This window comes from Sarcophilus harrisii, chromosome X (assembly GCF_902635505.1).
Source record: "Sarcophilus harrisii chromosome X, mSarHar1.11, whole genome shotgun sequence".
Lineage (NCBI taxonomy): Eukaryota > Metazoa > Chordata > Mammalia > Dasyuromorphia > Dasyuridae > Sarcophilus > Sarcophilus harrisii.
Genome location: NC_045432.1, coordinates 33,272,653 through 33,293,083, shown reverse-complemented (window position 1 = coordinate 33,293,083; position 20,431 = coordinate 33,272,653). Strand labels below are relative to the sequence as shown.

Here is a 20,431-nt window from a genome sequence, read left to right as displayed (position 1 = left end):
CCCCAAGATAGCAAGCAATTCAGGATAATTTCAACATGTGTAGTTCTTCTTAACTAGTTTCCTTATTTATCATGCTGTGCAAAAAAAAAATCAGATCAAAAAACAAAATCAAAAGAAAAAAAAGCAAGCAAATAAACAACAAAGACAATTATTGGAATTGGCTTGAATCACCTTATTTTTTTTAAAGAACCAAGTTCATAGCAGTTGATCTAGCTTATGGTTGATCTTATATACCCTTGTTGCTGTTTACAATGTTCTCTTAGTTCTGCTCTCTTCACTTAGCATTAATTCCTGCAAGCCTTAACATACTCTTCAAAAATCAGCCTGCTCATTATTTCATACAGAACAGTCATTTTCTATTAATTCTGGACCATAACTTATTCAGCCATCCCCTAGACGATGGGGATCTGCTCAATTTCAAATTCCTTGTCACCACAAAAAGGGCTGCCTCAAACATTTTTATGCCTGTGTCTTTTCCCTTTTTTGCAATCTCTGGGACACAGACCAGGCAGAGACACTGCTGGAACAAAGGGCAGGCACAGTTGTATAACCCTTTGAGCAAAGTAGATTTGAATCTTTTTGCTCCCAGTAAGCCTGTACCTTCATGTACTTCCAAAATGTGCAGAAAAGCAAGGATTGTTTTTCTTCCAGAATGATTTTCCAGGTTTTAGTACCTGTAAAGTATCTGCTCAAGGCTCCTACCTCTCTTCCTGGAGAACACTTCAGACATCTGAGGAAAGATGTGAATCTTCGGGCCTTTCCAGGAATTTTAAGGTCAATTTAAATTTTTCCCAATTAATTTCTTTGTCCTTGAATACTAAAATCCATTTTTTAATTTGTCTAAAGTCTCGGTTTCCTTTAGCATGCAAATTATAATGCATCTGTTTTCACCTGTTCTGTGTTTATGAGTTAAGTTCATGTACTCACTTAAGTTTTTCTCCAGAGACAGGCCTAAAGTTTTTGGGACCTTCTCATATACTTCCTTTTTATTTTTTCAGCTAACATATGTCCTTGATAATCTGTCTTATCGCACTAATTTTCTCATAACTCCTTCTTTACAATGTTGTTATTGCCTAATTGTGCCTACTGGCTGTCTCCCCAGAACTCTTGGGTGAGCCTTAACTGTAGTTCTTTAGATCAGATGTTCTTAAGCTGTTTCTGTGTTGTGGACTCCTTGGGCAATCTAGGGAAGCCTATGGACCCGTCTTCCAATGCTGTTTGTAAGTACAGCAAAGGAAAAACGGTGCTCCAAAGGAAACCAATTCTATTGAAATCCATTTACCAAAAATATTAAAACCAAAAAATAATAAATAAAACGAGTCAATGGACCCCAAGTTAAGAACCTTTCTTCGGTACTTATAGGGTTCCATGATTCAGAGATATAGAACATATTGGCATTTTAAAAGGTGAATTTTGTTTCAGCAAGGAACTTAGAATGCTAAAAAAAAACTCTGCAGTCTCCTGGAGGTAAGTTAGCTGGGTTTCCTTCCTCTTGTTTAGGGCTGAACTCAATATAGCATCCATTTTAGTATCTGGCCAAAGTGTGTGTATATGTGTGTGTGTGTGTGAGTGTATAGCATGTGTGTATATGCACTTATGTATATTGTATATTATATATTGGTGGATAAGCTCTATGTTATTGGCAATAGACATTATCCATTTTTTTTCTCTGTAGTTGACTAGACTAAAGTTGTTAGATTCTGGATCTCCTTTAGGATTCTAGTACTTGCCATGGTGAGCAGGATGGCATCTGGAAGCAGGAACATTTCAAGGTCTTTACCATCTGTAGGGAATCCCTCCTTGCTGGTTTTCCTCCATGCTAGTAGCAGATATCTTTGCTGAATATATTTTCCCCCATTTTATATTCCATTTGTTCTGAATGAGCAAGATTATCTCTATAGGTGGATCTTTGAAGGAATTTTGGATCAGTCTAATAATTTTTGAATATATATTTATATGTGTTTGGGTATATTTTGTGAATGTATGTAAATACCATTTCCATACAAAATTACACATATAAATTAGTAATATTTGTATAAGAGGGGCATCTAGGTGGCACAGTGGCTAGAGCTCTGACCCTGAAGTCAGGAGGACTTGAGTTCAAATATTATTTGAGCTACATAACACTTCTTATTAGCTGTGTGACCCTGGACAAGTTGCTTAACCCCAATTGCCTTGCCAAAAAAAAATCAGGTAAAAAAAAATAAGTGGGTGGGATAAGACCTGTTAAAGGAGAGTTTTTTATTTAGCATTTGGCTCAGTTTCTCTTTTCTAAATAAGCAAACAGTGAGCAGAGTAAAATTTTGTGGGGTTTTAAGCTTTGAGTCAGTGGTCATGACTTAGCATTATGTAGAATGCCATTTTGGAAAGCCTGCCTTTCCCTGTAATATACTTAGAATACCCTCCTTGATCCCTCTCATTGTGTACAGAGATCTTTTTTGTTGTCCATAGATGGGAAATTAGGCTCAGAAAATTAATTATGTTCTCTTTATTGCCTTTTGGGTGGGAAGCAATAAGATCCTAGGTAGAGAGCTAGGAGGGGCCTTAGAGACCACAATTCAGCCATCTCATTTTTTTTTTCATGAGGAAACAGACTGAGAGAGGGTAAAAGATGTACCCCAGATAAATAACATAGCTACTAAGTGTCTGAGTGAGAACTTGAACCTAGCTCCTAGTCCAATTACTCTAGCCACTGTGCTACCCAGATGCCTCTATTAAGTGGCAGGGATTGTTTGGGGTTTTTTGGGGGGAGGGGTGATGCTTTTGGTCTTGCCCTTCAGATACTTTGTGAGTGGGTTCCTTAATGCCCTCACAGTTCTGTCTCCGCCAGCCTGCATCTCCTTTGTGTCTGTTTGGTCTGGTCCAGCTGTTTTTCTTTGTTTTGATATTCTCACTTCCCCAGAAGTACATCTGGGACCGTCTGAATATTGTGTCTGAATGTTTTTAATGGTGAAGTGATTTGTTTCAAAATTTTTTGCAAGTTTTTCCCCATCTTTCCATGATTGCCCTCCTTCCAGTTTTGTTTTAATATAAAAACATGTTTTTAACAAAACCCACTAAAACATAATTATAGCAATAGATGCAGAAAAAACCTTTGATAAAATAGATCACTCATTTATGCCAAAAACCCTATAAAGGAGAGTGATGGTAGGCCCACTATTAGATATGACAAAAAGCCATTAAATGTTTCTTTGATTGTGTGAAAACAAAAAGAAAAGAAAATTTAGTTTGAGGCAGTATGCTACAGTGGGAAGGGGACTAGTTTTAAAGTCAGAGGCCCTGAGTTCAGATACTGCCTTACTCTTAAGACAGTGGTTCTCAAGGTATGGTCTAGGGAATCCTGGGGAGCTCTGAAACCCTTTTAGAGGGTCTACAAATCCAAAAATAGTTTTTATTTCCAATATGGTAAATGTCTGTAAATATAACCCAGATAAACAAAAACACTTTGGAGAACTCCTCAATCATTTTTAATAGGATAAAGATACTGAAAACAAAAGTTTGAGAACCACTGCGCTAAGACTTTGTGCATGTCACTGTGCCCTTCTGGCTTCAGTTTCCTGATGAGTAAAATGAGAGTGCTAGATCACTTTCCAATCCTCAATCCTGATCTTTTGAGGCATAGGTCAAACACTTAGCAGCTGTGTGACCAGCTTTCAGCCTTAGTTTTCTCCTTTGAAAAATGGGAATTATAACTGTTTTTTTTTTTTTTTACTATTTGACTAGGAAAATGTTTACAGGGTTAAAGAAATGAGAATAATAGCATGTTATATTTATGGCATATAAAAAGGCACATCTCAACCATTTTACCATGTTCCCTGGAGGTCCGGTGTTCTTCAAAAAAATTAGATATTTAGGTTTAGAAACTGATTGCTCTTTTAGCTTACAGAGTGAGACCTTTAAAGAATTTTCATGCATGTATGTCTGTGTGAATAACAGGTATTTCCATCTGGGGTGCTGAGAAGTTTTATAGTGGCTTCATTGCACATGAAAGGAATGAGGCAGAAACTTTTAGAATGGCTCAATATAAATTAATCAAAATTTTTCCACTGGGGACCAAGTTGGATTTATAAGTGACATGCAAGGATAGTTCAACATTAGAAATATTTAATTTATTAATATGATATGTTAAAACATATGTTTTTATATTAAAACAAACCCCACAAAAACATAATTATAGCATTAGATGCAGAAAAATCCTTTGATAAAATAGATCACTCATTTATGCCAAAAACCCTATAAGGGAGAGTGATGGTAGGTCTACTATTAGAGATGACAAAAAGCACTTATCAAAATTTTTTGCAGCACAGAAATATGAGAAGCTTTGATGGTAATAAATAGGTTGTGAAACAAGTGTGTCCCTTCTCACTATTATTTGATTTTGATTTAGTTCTAGAAATAGCAATAAAAGGGAAGAAATACAAATAGCCAGGTGAGATCAGCATTTGAATCCCAGTCTCTCCTGATCTCAAGTCCAAGTGTCTGTTATAGAATGCTTCTCATTGTTAGGGGGCAGAAGGGACCTTAGGATATGGAAACAAAGAGAAGACAAAATTATAGCCATTTAGGAATGATGTGATGATTTTCTAAGGAAACTATAGAGAATAAACAAAGAAACAAAAAAATCCTGATTGATATAACTTTAGGTGAGTTTTGAATCCACCAAATTGTCAGCATTTCTATTTAGCAAAAACAAAAGGCAGGAGGAAACACTAATGAGAAATCCCACTCAGACTAACTACAAAATGCATAAAAACTCTCTGGGAAGCAATCTACCCAGACATATTCGGTGATTTGTTCTTTGACCCACTCATTAGCATGATTAAGTTTCCATTTAAGTTTTTATCTTTTGCTTGTTTTCCCTATGTTAATTACTATTTTTATTGGCTTGCGAATAGTACAGTACATATTTAGTCTTTCTGCTTTAAAACATTTATTTATAACTTCTCTGTGCCGTAGGCACATGGTATGTTTTTGTAAAGGGTACCAAGTTGTGCTGAGAAATATGAATATTATTTAATGTTCCATTCAGAAGATACCATAAGTCTTTCAATTTTAAATTCCCTGACTGGCAGAAAATATGCTTAAATTAGCATTTCACATCATAAACCTCAATAGGCTGCATGATTTAAATAGAAAAGGCCTTATTATTAAAAAAAAAAAAATTGGAGCAGAATAGGAAAAAAATAATTCCACAGCTATGGCTATGGAAAAAAATCTTGACCAAACAAGGGGATAGAGGAGATCATAAAATGATAAAATAGAGATTTTTGACTACTTAAAATTCAGAAGCTTTTTATAAGAACAAAATCAATATTTTGATTTGGGGGGGAAGCTTCCAATTGGAGGGGTTTTTGCATCAAATATCGGTAATAAAATTCTGATATCCAAAAGATCTAAGGAATCAGCCCAGTCAAGACTGAGTATTTTTATCCCTATTTACATGACAATGGATGTTCCCCAAATTTAAAAATCCAACCTGTCCCCCTCTTCCCCAGCTATTAATTTTCCCAACTTTGTGGAACTGCCTGAGTACTTAATTAACCCCCATCTTTAAAGATGCAAAATTGCTCCATTGTAAAGGTTCATTCTGTGAGGTGCCTTCTGGGCTAATGGCCAAGCTCATTTAAACTGGGGGGAGTTCAGAAGAATTTTCTGTTGCTGGCCTGAGAATTGGAAACAGTTCTGTGAATGAATTGAGTGCAGTTTCTGTTTTACAAAACATTTTCCACCAGTTTGAAGGTTGGCCAGAAATACCTGTTCAGGAAAAATCATTAGACCATTGCCAAGTAAATGTCATTTCCTAACTGCTGTTTTTGTGTTCAGGCTCTTATCAATACTTGTGGTCACTTCTTTTCCCCCTTTGCCAAAGGCCTCCAAAACTCAACTCAAATCCCATTTCTTGAAAAACACCAGCAACAGTAACAGTGAGAGCAAAACCAAACCAAACCTTTTTCCTGATGAATATGGAATCATTCCTCTAATTTTCCTTATTTAAGTTACATAAATTGATCTATGGATTCCATATTTCTTGCTGCTGATTAAAAGCTTTTCCACAGCTATGTCTAACAGTATTTTGAGTCAATTTACTGTATTCAGAAACCATACTCTCCGGTTTGTACTGGCAGATGGTTCATTTGGATACAATTCAAGATGTGGCTTTTAGTATTATAAAGCTTTATTTTGGCCAAATCTTGATTATTTTAAAAAAATAGTTTACTATATGAAACCTGAACAAATTGTTTACTTCTTCTCTTATCCTTTGAGTTTGTCTCTCCTTGCTTTCTTCCAACATCTCCTCCCCCTTCCCTCCCCCCAGAGTCTGTACATTGGTCCATTGTTTTCCCCCAGCCTTCCATGCGGCAGCAACAGCAACAACAAACAAGTAATGTTTTTTATATGTTGGCTGCTGTTTTACTTTTAACTCTTCTGCAATGGTCAGTGTACATGAGAGTGTTTTCCAAATGTATTCCAAATAACCTTTTATTTTTTTTTTAATTTTTATATGAGTAGGAGGTTCTTTGAAAAAATGTTAATCACATTATTTGCTGCTCTAAAATAATAAATTAGGAATATTTCCTAGTCATGCATCAATACTATTTCAAATTCCTTGAAAGATCCAATATAGATAACTATTCTCAATAATCCTCTGATCATAAAACAGTATGTATGTTCACCAGAGCGGCTTCCCGTGGTGATAGAGGAGGTCCAGCTTGGAGTTCAAGTGAATGGATTCCCTGGGGATGATGAGGTCCTCCAGATACTTGTTTGCTGATGGCATCTTACAATTTGTTCAAGTCCTAGAAATCTGAAGAGCCTCCTGGCTATAAATCTGGGTTAGATGATACAGATTGACAGTGAGCTGAGGGCCTAGAGTGGAGCAGGAGGAGAGGAGTGAGACTGGATTGCTTTTGGGAAATTACATAGCTTTTTTCAATGACTCCAGGCTTGCCAGACAAGGAAAGGCCTATTTTTTTCATTGAGAACATTCTACTGGTGTGGTTGTATAAGTAGCAAAACGTGGCATGTGTCAGTCTCTGAGGGATTAAGGGCAAGGATCACGGTGAGGCCAAGGATCACAGTGGACGCAATGCTTGAAAGATCTTTTGATACCATTAAGGACTTACATGATGGGAAGAGATGAGGGGCTGGTCATGTGATGAGGGCAAGGAATGATGATTCCTTTATTATTATATATTAAAGAATACTCTTTATGATATGTGGAGAAAGCACCGTAGACCTCCAGGATGTTAGGGGGACCCCCTGGGGTGAACTTAGGGAAGACTAGGGAAAGAGACCCCCTGTGGTAAACTTGTGGGAGACCAGGGAAAGACCCCCTGTGGTGAACTTATGGGAGACTCATGGAAAAATGAGTGAGCATGAGTGGGTTATTGTCTGCATTATTGAAATGGGTAAAACCCGGGCTAGAGCTCAGTGGTTAGAGCCAGGAAGACCTGAGTTTGCTAGGTACACATAATGAGGTGAAGGCAAATCTCACTCTGACATCATGAGGGACTGATGCTGATGCTGCCCTGAGAAATCCATGGTAACAAAAAAGTAGCAGGATGAGAAGATGGGCTTTCTAACTTCCAGGCACTAAGCCTACCCACTAGGCCACAATTTTACCCTAAACCCCTTAAGAGCAATAAAGCCTTATGGCCAAATATGCTATAGATTCATGTCCCTTTCCTATTTTTTACTTTACTGCAAGAGCTTTCCTTAAAGGGATACACTTGATCCAAGTGCATCCCAATGCTCGGCATCTCTGTCTCTCCTAAAACCACCTGCTGGCTTTTGATGGAAAGAGTCTAGAGGGCTGGGAGGGCCGTGTGAAAGTTCTCCCCTGAGCACGGTCCATTTCTGTTCCCTCTAGAGAACGTTTCAGAAGGGAGAATCCAGAGGGGGTTGGCTTTGATCATACTTTTCTTCCTTTCAGGTCAGCCATCCAGTGCCAGTGCTAAGATTCCCTATGGGTGGTGAGACTAGAGTGCTTGGGCTAATGAAGGCTTTTTCCACAGGGGCTGCAGGGGAATACAGCTGGGCTGTGAGTTATCTTAATTACCCAGACACCAGCTAGCCAGGGCCCCGGAGGGTTTGCAGATATAGATGAGATAGGGATTGCTTTTTTTTTTTTTTCAAATAAAATAACAGTTGGATTAGAAGGGGAAATGGTTAGTGCTCATTGAGCTTCCAGTCCCATTTGCTTCAACTTTAAAACTCATCGTCCAGTCAGTCAATCCATCGGCTTACATTTATTAATCGCCTACTGTGGGCCACAGGCCCGGTGCCAAGTGCTGTGGGTACAGAGGCAAATATATAATAACCCCTGCCCTCCAGGAGTTTCCATCCTGTTGGGGGGGTTAAGCATGTGCCTTTTTAAGAATATTCAAAATATACACAAAGTGATTTCCATGGGGAGACGCTAGCAATGGGGATGTGATCAGCAAGGATATTATTCAGCTAGTAGTACAGTTATCCTTTCCACATCTCTAGAGTTAGGAGTCTGCCCCCTCACCCCCCACCCTGTGATCTGAAAGATTTGTGCAAAAAATTTTGCCCCTTCCTTTGAACCAGAGAAGTCTGATTTTTTTTTTCTTTTATGGGGTGTTTACAGTATCTTATTGTAAAATTTGGGTTGATAGTATACAATATTATTTTTTAAACTACATATTATGTATGTATTACCATACTCTCTTACTATATATGTAAGATGCCATGCATATATTTTCTCCATTTCTGAGTTTCTCCTTTTTTTCTGTGTCATTTGCTGGCCTTTGTGTGTCTGCAGCTTTTGCAAATCCCATCCCTTAAAATCCCTGTTTAATTTCTTATGCCAGCCTATGATATGTCAAAACCACAATGGGGAAAGTTGTGATGTGGAAAGGCTACCTGTACTTCAGCTGAGCTATTAAGGTAGCCAGAAATTATGTGGAGTGGAGGTAAAGTGGAAGGCCGTTCTAAGCAAACGGAAAAGCTTGTGCAAAGACAAGGAGATAGGAGATAAAATGTCACATGTGAAGAATGGCAAGGAGGCCATTTTAGTTGATCTGCAGACTAAATGAAGGCAAATAATGTGTAAGAAGGCTTATAAAAAAGCAAGTTAGAACTAGGTTGTGAAGGTCTTTAAATGCCCACCAGAAGTAATAGGGAGCCAGTGTGATTTATTGAGCAGGAGACATGATAGTATGATTATTTGATATCTTCTATTGCTTCTTTGTGGCATGAAGGGTGTCTTGTATTTTTGAGAGCGCTGACGGTGACAGAGGAACTCTGGAAAATATTAGTACAGAGTCTCAGAATGTCACAGTTGGAAGAGTTTTGAGAATCCAACTTATAGCAGTATTAAAAGAAATCTGGATGGAAACTTTGCATGGTAGAACAGGAGGTCCTTCTAAAACACACAGGCCAAGTAGTCACTCAGGTTTTGCTGGAAGACCTTCAGGATGTGTGTTGAGGGGGATGGGAACGAAGGGGAAATTTTAGTTTTCAAAGTTTGTGATTCTATTATCCTTTGGAGGACATAGCTAGGGCTGGGCCAGATGAAGGTGACTGATATGATGCGGGCTTATTGTGATTTTATGGGCATTTGAAAATTCAAATTTCCCTCATCTGACCTACTGCCGGGCCTGAAATTGCCATCCTCAGTTACTCCTCTGGATTAGGGCAAGGAAGGGTCTAGTATGAATGCCTTAGGGTAGGTGCCACTGCAATGGAAAAGGTGGATTGCTGAAATTATAGAGGAGGGTTTTTTCACCTGGCAATCTGTGAGCTTTTTAAAAAATATATATATTTTATAACCATATTTCAATATAATTGATTTGCTTTGTAATCCTCTATATTTATGTATTACTCCAGGAAGGGGCTTCCCTAGAGAGCTCAAAAGGTCCACAACACCAAAATAGTTCAGAATCTGTGTTCTAGGATCCTAGGGCAAGTGTAGGAAGGGTATGTGTAGGGGAGGGCCTGCATGGAGCCATACAAGGGCACTGTGTACCTATAAGCAGTACCGAAAGAGGGCCAGTGGTTTTTGAACAAATGTTCAAAACTGGCACGATGTAAATGGCCCAGACCCAGTCTTTGTCCTAGTACCAACTTCCTCGGCTAGACTTTTCAATAAGTCACTGCCCTGACACGGTCTCAGTTTCCTCAGCTGTAAAATAAAGGGAAAGGAGCGGATAGATTCACTGACGTCCATGGCTCCATTAATCTATGACTCCAGTGCAGGACGTTAAATAAAGGTCAAGTTGAAGTGCTGGGTGAGGTCCCAATGGGGTGGTCATTAACAGTCATTGTGAAGGCTTCTCAGAGGAAGGGCATTCAAGTTGTATTTCAAAGGAAAAGGCGGGGAGATGGGAAGTCCAGTTTGTCTGGAGCACAGGGGGCATAGAAAGAGCCAGATAACACTGGAAAGATGTGGTGGCGTCAGACTAGGGAAGAAATTGAATGGCAATCGAAGAAATTTGACTTTTAATCAGTAGACAGTGGGGAGGCATGAAGTTGACAGAATAGGAACTTCATGACCAAATGAATGGAGAAGAAAGATTGTTCTGTCATTTGAATAAAGCATTCGATTTGCTTCCAATAGAACCAACCATAAAAAGAAGACAGGTTGGTATGGAGGAAGTCTAATGGCAGTCCTTCTCTTTACATACATTCAAGTACCTGTTATTTCCATGTAGGAAGCACTAGAGTGGAGTGATGTGCCAGATGGGAGCTCAAGACAGGACAGCAGTAACCCAAAGGACTTCGTAACTAAGTCTGTGGCAGTCTAATCGCCGCCATTTTTCTGAGGAGGAAATGGAGATTCGTGGAAGTGAGATGATGTGCCCAACTAGATCTAGAGTTGGAAAGGCCCTCAAGGGCTTTGTAGTCCAGCCCCCTCTCATTTTACAGAAGGGGAAACTGAGACCCAGAAAAGGGTAGGAATTTGCCCAAGATCACAGAACTCATTTCAATATACAATCATTCTGGTCTTCCAGGGCAGACTGGTCGAACTGGTCCTGTGTGGCTCAATACAATCTGAAGAAGAAATGGGTTGTGTATGTATGTCTGTGTGAAATGATGCTTTTTTTTCCCCCCCCAGAGATCTAGGATACCTTCCAAAATAACTCTAAAAGAGTATAAGTCTTTGGTTGTATGCACTCCTCAGCTGTCCAGTTTCTCAAGTGATTTCCAAAGACAGCAAGAAGAGAAAGAAAAAGAGAAAGAGAAAGAAATGGAGACAGCAAAAGCAAAAGAGAAAGAGAAAGAAATGGAGACAGCGAAAGCAAAAGAGAAAGAGAAAGAAATGGAGAAAGTGAAAGAAAAAGAGAAAAAGAAAGAAAAAAAGAAAAAAGAAAGTTGGAAATTCTGGTAAGTACCAAAGGAGAAAGCCTCTAGAGAGCCAGGCCAGTTCCTGTTCGGAGATATTTGTGCTGAGACCATGGCAGCCCATTGTCATCGATGCATCCCCTTCCTCCAATAATAATTAAGCCACAAAGTCCTCATTCTCACCTTGAACAGGGAGAAAGGCTAAATTGAGGGAAGGCAGAGCAGGAGAGGGAGAGGGAACCATATACTTGGTCCTTCAGAAAGAGACCTGGAAGCCTGATTTATTTTTTCATTATTCTATTCTATTTTTAATTAGTCATACCAAGGCAAGTTAAAGAGCACTGATTTATTTTTCTTAAGCAAGCTAATCCTTCTGTGCTTCAGTCAGAAAAATTCCTTTCTGCCTTGATCTTTTTTTCCTCTAGCCTTTCCTGTTCTGTACCTGGACCTGGACCTTGGTCCTTTCCCCCATCTTTTCTTGGCTTCTGTCTCCCCATCCATCTTCTCATTCCTTATCTCATCTGAAAGGATTAGGGTTATTTTAGAGAGGTAAGAGGAAAGTGGTTAGAAGAAGAAGGGAAATCACTTTAATTCAACCTATTTATGAAACTCTGTGTACAAAGGCTGCTTCTGAGGGAGTAGGGAGTTAAGATGGGAGTGGATGGTAAAGGAGGAGGCAGGGCTTATAGGCCAAATATTTGCTGAATTTGGTGGGGGGGGGGGGAGGCAAGCAAAAGAAGAAGGGATTGGATGATGACTTTTCTATGTTTTTTTAAACTAGGAAATTCTGAGATGACCAAGAACCCGGCAGAAGCAGCAAAACCAAAGACACCTAAGTAGACAAGAATGGATCACACATCTGGAGAATGGATGGAAGACCTGAAGAACAAGAAGCACACACTTGACCACCTTATGCAGAACTGTTTACCCTTTCCCCTTCCCTCCCCAAACAACTCCCTTTATGTCACACCCTGGAAAAAGCTTTAATTATCCTTCAAAATTTTGATTTTTATTATTGACGATACCTTGAGTTCTCTGTATTAATGAAACAAAAAGCTAAATTTCCACCCAATCCCCATGTTCAAGTTCACTCTGTAAGGTGTTACCAAAGAATTTAGCTTAAAACAAATAGGAATGAGTTTGCTTCTTTATCTGTGTAAGTTAGACTTTTTGTAAGATGCTACCGAATTAATAGAAATAGATTTAGTTCTTTTCCTGTGGAAGTTAAACTTTGTGAGATGCTTCCAAAGAATTGAGCTGCAAACAAATAGACATGAGTTTGATTTTTTCTGTTTGTGAGTTAGGATTTGTAAGATGCTACCAAAGAAGGGGCAGCTAGGTGGTGTGGTGGATAGCGCACCATCCCTGAGGTCAGGAGGGCCTGACTTCAAATCTGATCTGATACTTAATACTTCCTGGTTATGTGACCCTGGGCAAGTCACTTAACCCCAACTGCCTCAGGAAAAAAAAAAGGAAAAAAAAGATAGAAAAGGAAAAAAAAGATAGAAAAGGAAAAAAAAAGACAAAAAAAAAGATGCTACCAAAGAATTCAGCTTCAAATGAATAGAAATAGATTTTTTTCCTTTTATCTATGTAAGTTAGACTTTGTAAGATACTGCCGAATTAATAGAAATAGACTTGGTTCTTTTCCTGTGGAAGTTAAACTTTGTGAGATGCTTCCAAAGAATTGAGCTGCACACAAATAGACATTAGGTTGGTTCTTTATGTTTGTGAGTTAGGCTTTGTAAGATGCTACCAGAGAATTTAGCTTCAAATGAATAGAAATAGATTTTCTTCTTTTATCTATATAAGTTAAAATTTGTAAGATACTACCAGAAATTCAGCTTCAAATCACTAGAAATGACTTTGGTTCTTTTTCTGTATAAGTTAAACTTTGTAAGATACTACCAAAAATTCAGCTTCAAATCAATAGAAATAGCTTTGTTTTTTTTTTCCTGTGTTAGTTAAACTTTGTAAGATACAACCAGAAATTTAGCTTCAACTTAGTAGAAATGGATTTTTTCCTTTCATCTGTGTAAGTTAGATTTTGTAGGGGACTACCAAAAATTCAGCCTCAAATGAATAGAAACAGATTTGCTTCTTTTTTCTTTAAGTTAGACTTTGTAAGATACTACTGATTTAATAGAAATAGACTTGGTTCTTTTCCTGTGTAAGTTAAACTTTGTAAGATGCTACCAAAAATTCATCTTTAACTAAATAGAAATGGATTTTGTTCTTTTACCTATGTAAGTAAAACTTTGTAAGATGCTACCAAAATTCAGCTTCAAATTAGTAGAAATAGATTGGATTTTTTTCCCATGTACATTAAACTTTGTAAGATGCTACCCAAGAATTGAGCTTCATATGAATAGAAATGGATTTGGTTCTTTTACCTATGTAAGTAAAACTTTGTAAGATTCTATCAAAATTCAGCTTCAAATTAGTAGAAATAGATTGGATTCTTTGTAAGATGCTATTAAAAATTCAACTTTGAATAAATAGAAATGGATTTGGTTCTTTTACCTATGTAAATAAAATTTTGTAAGATGCTACCCAAGAATTGTTTCAAATAAATATAAATAAATTTGGTTCTTTATCTGTGGATTACTTTTATTGATACGTTGTGGCAGTAGCTGATGACTTGGGTTCTTAAAATCATAGTGTGGGGATCATAGGTCTAAAGCTGGAAGGGGCAGTTCCCATAATTTACTGGGAAGGCAGACAGGTTAAAGGACTTCCCCAAGATCACATGTAGGATAATAGTATTCTGAATCTAGAACTGGAAGGGACTTCAGAGGCCATCTAGTGCATCCCTTCATTTTACAGAGGAAGAAACCGAGGTGCAAATCAAGATGATTTTTCTGAGGTCACAAAAGGAGTAAACAGAAGAGTCAAGAGCAGAACCCAGTTCCTCTAACTCTAAGGCCAATATTCTTTCCACTGTATGTTGGCATTCAGTCCTCTCAGTCATGTCCAATCCTTCATGATCCCATTTGGGGTTTGCTTGGGAAAGATCCTGCAGTGATTTGACATTTCCTTCTCTAGTTCATTTTTACAGATGAGGAAACTGAGGTAAATAGGGTAAAGTGACTTGCTCAGGGTCACACAGTTACTACGTGCCTGAGGCTGGATCTGCACTCAGGAAGGGTAGTCTCTTCAGGTTCGCATCTACCTCCTGCAGCATCACCTCCCTGTCCACCTCTGCTGCGTTCACACCTGCCATTTATAGCTTTTGAGATAAGGATTGGATTGTTGGGGTGGCTTCCTCTGCATTATGAGGTTGGTGATGGCCTTAAAGAGCTGATTTGGGGGGAGTTTATGAATGAAAGGAAGAAATCTTGTGGCCATCACCCTAGCAGAATGGGTGGTTGGTTGTCGGCCTTTGTCCTCAAACAGGGCCAAAATGACGTCACCGTGTTAGAGTCGAGTTACAGTGTGTCTGACTGATCGGTAGGAACTCGTGATGCTCTACCACTGGTTGGGCCCAAAGAGTCCCCATGAACATTTGGGGGCTTCTCCGATTTTGTACATTTCATGTTTCCCTTGGGTTCCTTCGATTCTACTTTGCTCATAGAGCATGACATTCCGGGTCCGGGCCAGTGTCTCCCCGTGTCATACAATAGATTCTAAAGTGCTTAAGAGTGACCTTGGCAGCGTCCTTGTATCACTTTTTCTGATCACCTTGTGAGTGCTTGCCTTGGGTGAGTTCTCCATAAGAAAGTCTTTTTGGCAAAAGCACATTTGGCATTCAAACAACATGGCCAGCCCCCTAAAGTCGTGCTCTCTGCAGTAGAGTTGGAGCGCTCGGCAGTTTAGCCAGAGAAAGGACCTCGGCGTCTGGTGTCTCATCTTGTCAGGGGATCTTCAGAGTCTTCCCAAGACAATTCACGTGGAAGCCATTCTATTTCCTGGTGCAGCGTTGGTAAACTGTCCAGGTTGCCCAAACATACGCCAATGAGATCAGCAAATGGCTCTGTAGACCTTGATTTTGGGGGTCAGTCTAATATCTCTCCCCTCTCACACTTTCCAGATAGATGGTACAGTGATATAGCCCTGACCCTGAAGAGGACCTGAGTTCAAATCCAGCCTCAGACAGGTAATACTTCCCAGCTGCGTGACCTTGGGCAAGTCATTTAAGCCTAGTGTAATACCACAATCTCTATGTTGTCTATAGATTGGAAGATTCCCTTCAAAGGCCGTCCTGGTCGCCGGCCGTTCATTAAGTTGCCTTAGCTGGTTTTCATGTGGGTTTGTGCTGTCTCTGTAGTGAAACCACACTTTGTTACCTCTGCCAAGAGCCTTTCCTATTGAATGCCATCTCATTTTACTACAAGATACTTTCCTCTAAACTGTACTGTCTCTAGAGTTGCTCAGTATCTTTGTGACCGGACAAGAGACCTCATCCCTCCGGGGCCCTCAGCTTCTTTCTCTCTAAAATGAGGGGGTTGGACTAGATCTGAGAGCCCGGCTAGTTCTAGCTCTAGGATCTCATGCGACCTTTGAGAAAATTAGCATCCCAGACACTTCCGACCCCCCGATGTGAACTCTAACCTTGTCCATTCCCATGATGACCGAGTGGTCTTGAGCAAGCAAAGCTAGTCAAGCTCAGCCTGGCCTGCTGGCCCTTTCGATTGATTAGCCCACACTCCTGAGGCTTCATTTGCCTCCATGAAGGAATGGCTGAATGAATGTGTGGATGAGGTTGATGAGAATAAGTATGACGACAGTTGTGATGGGTAGTAGCTATACAGTGTTAGCGCGTGGAGTTTGCAAAGCATTACAGATCTACAGACATATCTATCTGTAGCTATGTTTGTGTGTAGATAGGCATATATAATATGTAAATAAGTTTCATTTGATTCTCATAACAACCATGTGATAGTATAATTATCCCCATTTTAAAGATGAGAAAATTGAGGCGGACAGAAATTAAGTGACTTACCTAGAGTCACTAAACTGCTAAGTATCTGAGGCTAATTTTGAGATGGGTCTTCCTGACTCCAAATCCAGTGTCTAACCACTATGCTACCTAACCAGCTGACTAAATGAATGAAGTGCTTAGTATGTGCCAAGCATCCTTGGTCTGGTAAAGCTAACATTTCAGGGGTGGGATTGGAGTTATGGTGGGGATACAAAAGCCCATATCCCCAGTGGACCACGACAGAGGTAGCTGACATAGAATGCCATAGACTGTTTCAGCACACTCCAATCCTGAGGCCAAACCATCTGGGAGGTGTCGAGAAGCCCAGCCAACCCCTGGCACCTCTGCCCACTGCAGCCACTGGCCATGGCCTGAGGTATTGAGATCGATACCCTACCGAGACAAATGAGCCCGGCCGTTGTCACCAAACATGGAGACAATGGGTGGCTTCTTGCCTTTGCTCCTACAGGGACTCTATTTACACTCCCACCTCCCAGGGAGGTCCAAGAGCCTCTCTGTGGCTAAAGGTAGGGACCATCATCTCTTCTCTCTTCCCTGTCGCCAGCGGTCAAGTAGCCGTAGTAATGGCAGATAAGGAGCCGGATGGTGCTCTAGGGGTACAATTATACCATCGTTTGATCTTCGGGAGTTAGGTAGTACAAGGGCAGTCACTCCTATTTGGAGAGAGGAAGAGGAAGGCTCCAAACAGACCGATTCTTAGCTTTAGGGAGCGTTCAAATGGTAATATTTAGTTTCACGTGACTGCACTATTTGGATATCGCCTCCTTCCCCCCCGAGTGAGTTTCCCTTGTGACAAAGAAATTCAGGGTTGTCTATGCAAACACATGTAACAGAAAATGTGACATGGCACCCCCAGAGTCCTCTGCTTCTCCAACGAGAAGAGGCAGATGCATCTTAGGAATTTTCTGGGCCTACTATTATCCATCATAATTACCCAGCCAGCAACTACGTTGTATTATTCTTTTTCTTTGCAATTATTGTGTATACTATTCTCCAGGCAGTCTTTTTTGTGTGTGGGAGGGTGTGTACAAACAGGCTGCACCCAATTCAACACAATGAACCATTATTATCTACCGTACCTCCATGAAAAGTTTCCAAATCAGGATTTCCTCTCTTGTTGGGCTTTGAGGATGCAAAATAGGACAAATGACATGTTCCCTGCCCTCAAGGTACGTACTTTACGGCAATAATACACTTGGGGGATTAGGGAGGGAGGGATAAGATTTGTACACAAATAAAAAGACCCCGAGAGAAGTACACAGGACATATAACCACATTTTTAAGAGAGAAGAGAAGGCAAAGAGCCTTGGATATAAAGCTAGAAGCCCTCTACTGGGATCCCAGTTTGGCTGCTTATTAGGTGACACTAGGTAAGGTAGTCGCTTTCTTTCTCTGGACCACAGTCTCTTCTGTTGGAGAACTGTTCAGATCCTCAATGTCTCACCCAGCTTTTTTTTTTTTTTTGCTGAGGCAATCGGGGTTAAGTGACTTGCCCAGGGTCACCCAGCTAGGAAATGTTAAGTGTCTGAGACCAGATTTGAACTCAGGTCCTCTTGACTTCAGGGTGGTCCTCTATCCACTGTGCCACCTAGCTGCTTTAGTTTTAAGATAGCTTAGTTAGGAAAGAAGCTTTAATTATTTTGTTTTTTGTTTTTGTTTTTGTTTGTTTTTGCTTTTTTTTCTCTTAAAATTTTTTTTTATTATAGCTTTTTATTTACAAGATATATGCATAGGTAATTTTTCAGCATTGACAATTGCCAAACTTTTTGTTCCAACTTTTTCCCTCCTTCCCCCCACCCCTTCCCCAAGATGGCAGCTTGACATGTTAAACATGTTCAAGTATAAGTTAAATGCAATATATGTATACATGTCCAAACAGTTATTTTGAAGCTTTAATTCTTGCAATGCTTCTGGTGTGCCTGGATCACAGACCATGCTGGCCAGTGGATACGCCTCCGTCGGGCACTCTGGCTGCTTTCCATTGGCCAGGATTTTGGCCGAGTCTTTCCTCTCCCTTTTTCCTCCTCTGCCACCCACATCGTATTTCTCTTCTCGAGTTCCAGTCTTTTGGGTATCGGAAACACTTTGCTTTTTCTCTAACCTAATTATTGTCTTCCCTCTGGCCCAAGTAGTCACCGGGGGATCCTCTTCACTCCAGTTCTTCGTGCACTCCAGAGACAGTGGTCTCCCCTGACAGAGACCAAGAAGGTTCCCAGGTTTACCCACAAAGTAATACCTAGCATTAGTTAATGAATCCTAAAGGAAAACTGCCACCAGGGCTAGGAGAGGCAGTAACAGCTGGACACGGAAAGTAGAACTGGTATGTTCAGGCTGGCAATTCCTAGTTCCAAATGATGGGTTTGAGATTTAGCCCAAATGAGGCACCAAATGTCAGGAGTTCGGTCATGTGGCAAATTCCCCATGGCCATTCTCTTTGGTTCTTTAGGTTCTTTAGAAGAAGAGGTTACAGACAAAATGAAGGGATACACTAGACCCCAGAAATGGTAAGTATGAAATAGAGTTGGGAGCACATATAATAATGAACCATGGAAAGGAAAGTTCCCTAGTGGAAGTAACCATTAACTAGGAGAAAGGGAACACCCCAGGAAGTTGGAGTATGACCTTAGCTGGCAGGTTAAATCATGAGGAGTTTAGCTTCCTAAAAAAAGGCAGCTATAAGAAGAGAAAAGACAGCATGAGACATGGGGGAAGGGTGAGGAGAAAGACACCAGGAAGGAGAGTGCCATGTTGGGCACTCAGAAGGGATTCAGCAAAGATGGGGTGGGCCATGGACAGATTTATAGGGAAAATTAACCTCAGGGGTTTGACATAACTTGGATTTCTGACTGGACCCAGCAAGAAGGGGCTACCCAGGACTGCCACAGAGGCCGGGACCAGAAGCTTAAACTGTTCCCTATCACCACCTGTCTCTGCCTGCCCCAGAAAGCAATCCTATCAGTAAATCAGGCTGTCTGAGCCAACCCCATCCAACCACTGAGGACCTCATCAGAGCCAATAGCCTTTGTTTAGGATAAATTTCTTTAGCACTTTAGGTTTACAGAGCACTTTCCCTGGGAAGTGGGAACCCTGGGAAACCTGCCTAAGATATATAGTAGCTGAATGATGATATGCATTTTTATACTTTGGGAGACTGAGGCACATGCCTAAGGTCACACAGTTAGCCTGTAAGAGCTGTTTTCATCCTTACTTCACTTTAGATCTTTTGCATTTGGACCAAACTTGCCAACATGCTCATCCTGGTTCTCAATCTATTCTACCCAGCCTCTGCCCCTCATACCCCAAACATGACCCTCTTCACCTGAACGTGACTGTTCAAATTCTCTTCTTTCAAGGTCTGTCTCAGGGACCACCTGTTCTCTGAAGGCTAGGTAAGAAGTGTAGCGTGGGAGAGATCACTGTGGCAGGAGGGGAGGGATAGGATCAGGGAAGCCTTCAGAGAAGACGCATCACCTGAACCAGGACTTGAGGGAAGGCCAAAATTTCACAATGTAGTTTGTGAGGCTCTCTCCTTGGCCAGCAGTCTTGTCCGCTCCTTCGGATCCCAAAAGCTTTTCTATAGATTATGTGTTGTCATAGCACAACTTTCCAGTGGCAAGTGATGTGTTCCTCGGCACCAAAGGATGTGTTTGAGGTCTGGCATCAGATGTTGGGCTTCCATCATATGAAGGATTCTCCACAGCCATTGTCTGTGGCAAAAGGTAAGTTTATTTAGGGGAAGAAGTTATAGACAAAATGAAGAGATACTAGAAATGAAATAGGGAATGCAGTTTGGGGAGTCTCTAGTTAGCGAAGAAAGGGTTGTTGGGGTTTTTTTGTTTTGTTTTGTTTCTTTTTTACAATTAACAATGGGAAACTAGCAATTAACCAGGAGAAAGGGAATACACACCATGAATTGGGGGGATATCCTTAAGGGGTAGGTTAAATCCGATGAGACATGGGGGAGGGGAAGGGGAAAGAGGATGGGACATGGGGGAGGGGAAGGGGAAAGACCCCATGAGGCAGAACACCAGGGTGGACAGACCTAAAAGGGAGCCAGCAAAGATGGGGTTGGCCACGGACAGATTTCTAGGGGAAGTTTAACCTCAGGGTTTGACCTAAGGGCCCCATAGGGGTGTGACTGTGAGGCTGAGCTGATCCCCATCAGGGCCCTTCCCTATTTGC

At 40.5% G+C, this 20,431-nt stretch overlaps 1 long non-coding RNA gene across 2 annotated transcripts; it reads left to right on the top strand.

Moving 5' to 3' along the window:
* Nucleotides 1-247: 247 nt before the first annotated feature.
* Nucleotides 248-12,754, top strand: LOC111721585. 2 transcript variants are annotated; one of them, XR_002770703.2, is made up of 3 exons: nucleotides 248-774; nucleotides 11,081-11,349; nucleotides 12,089-12,754. It is a non-coding gene; the product is annotated as an uncharacterized LOC111721585 (long non-coding RNA). The 2 variants fall into 2 exon arrangements; XR_004230544.1 differs by lacking the exon at nucleotides 248-774 and adding an exon at nucleotides 1,113-1,467.
* The last annotated feature ends 7,677 nt before the right edge of the window (nucleotides 12,755-20,431 follow it).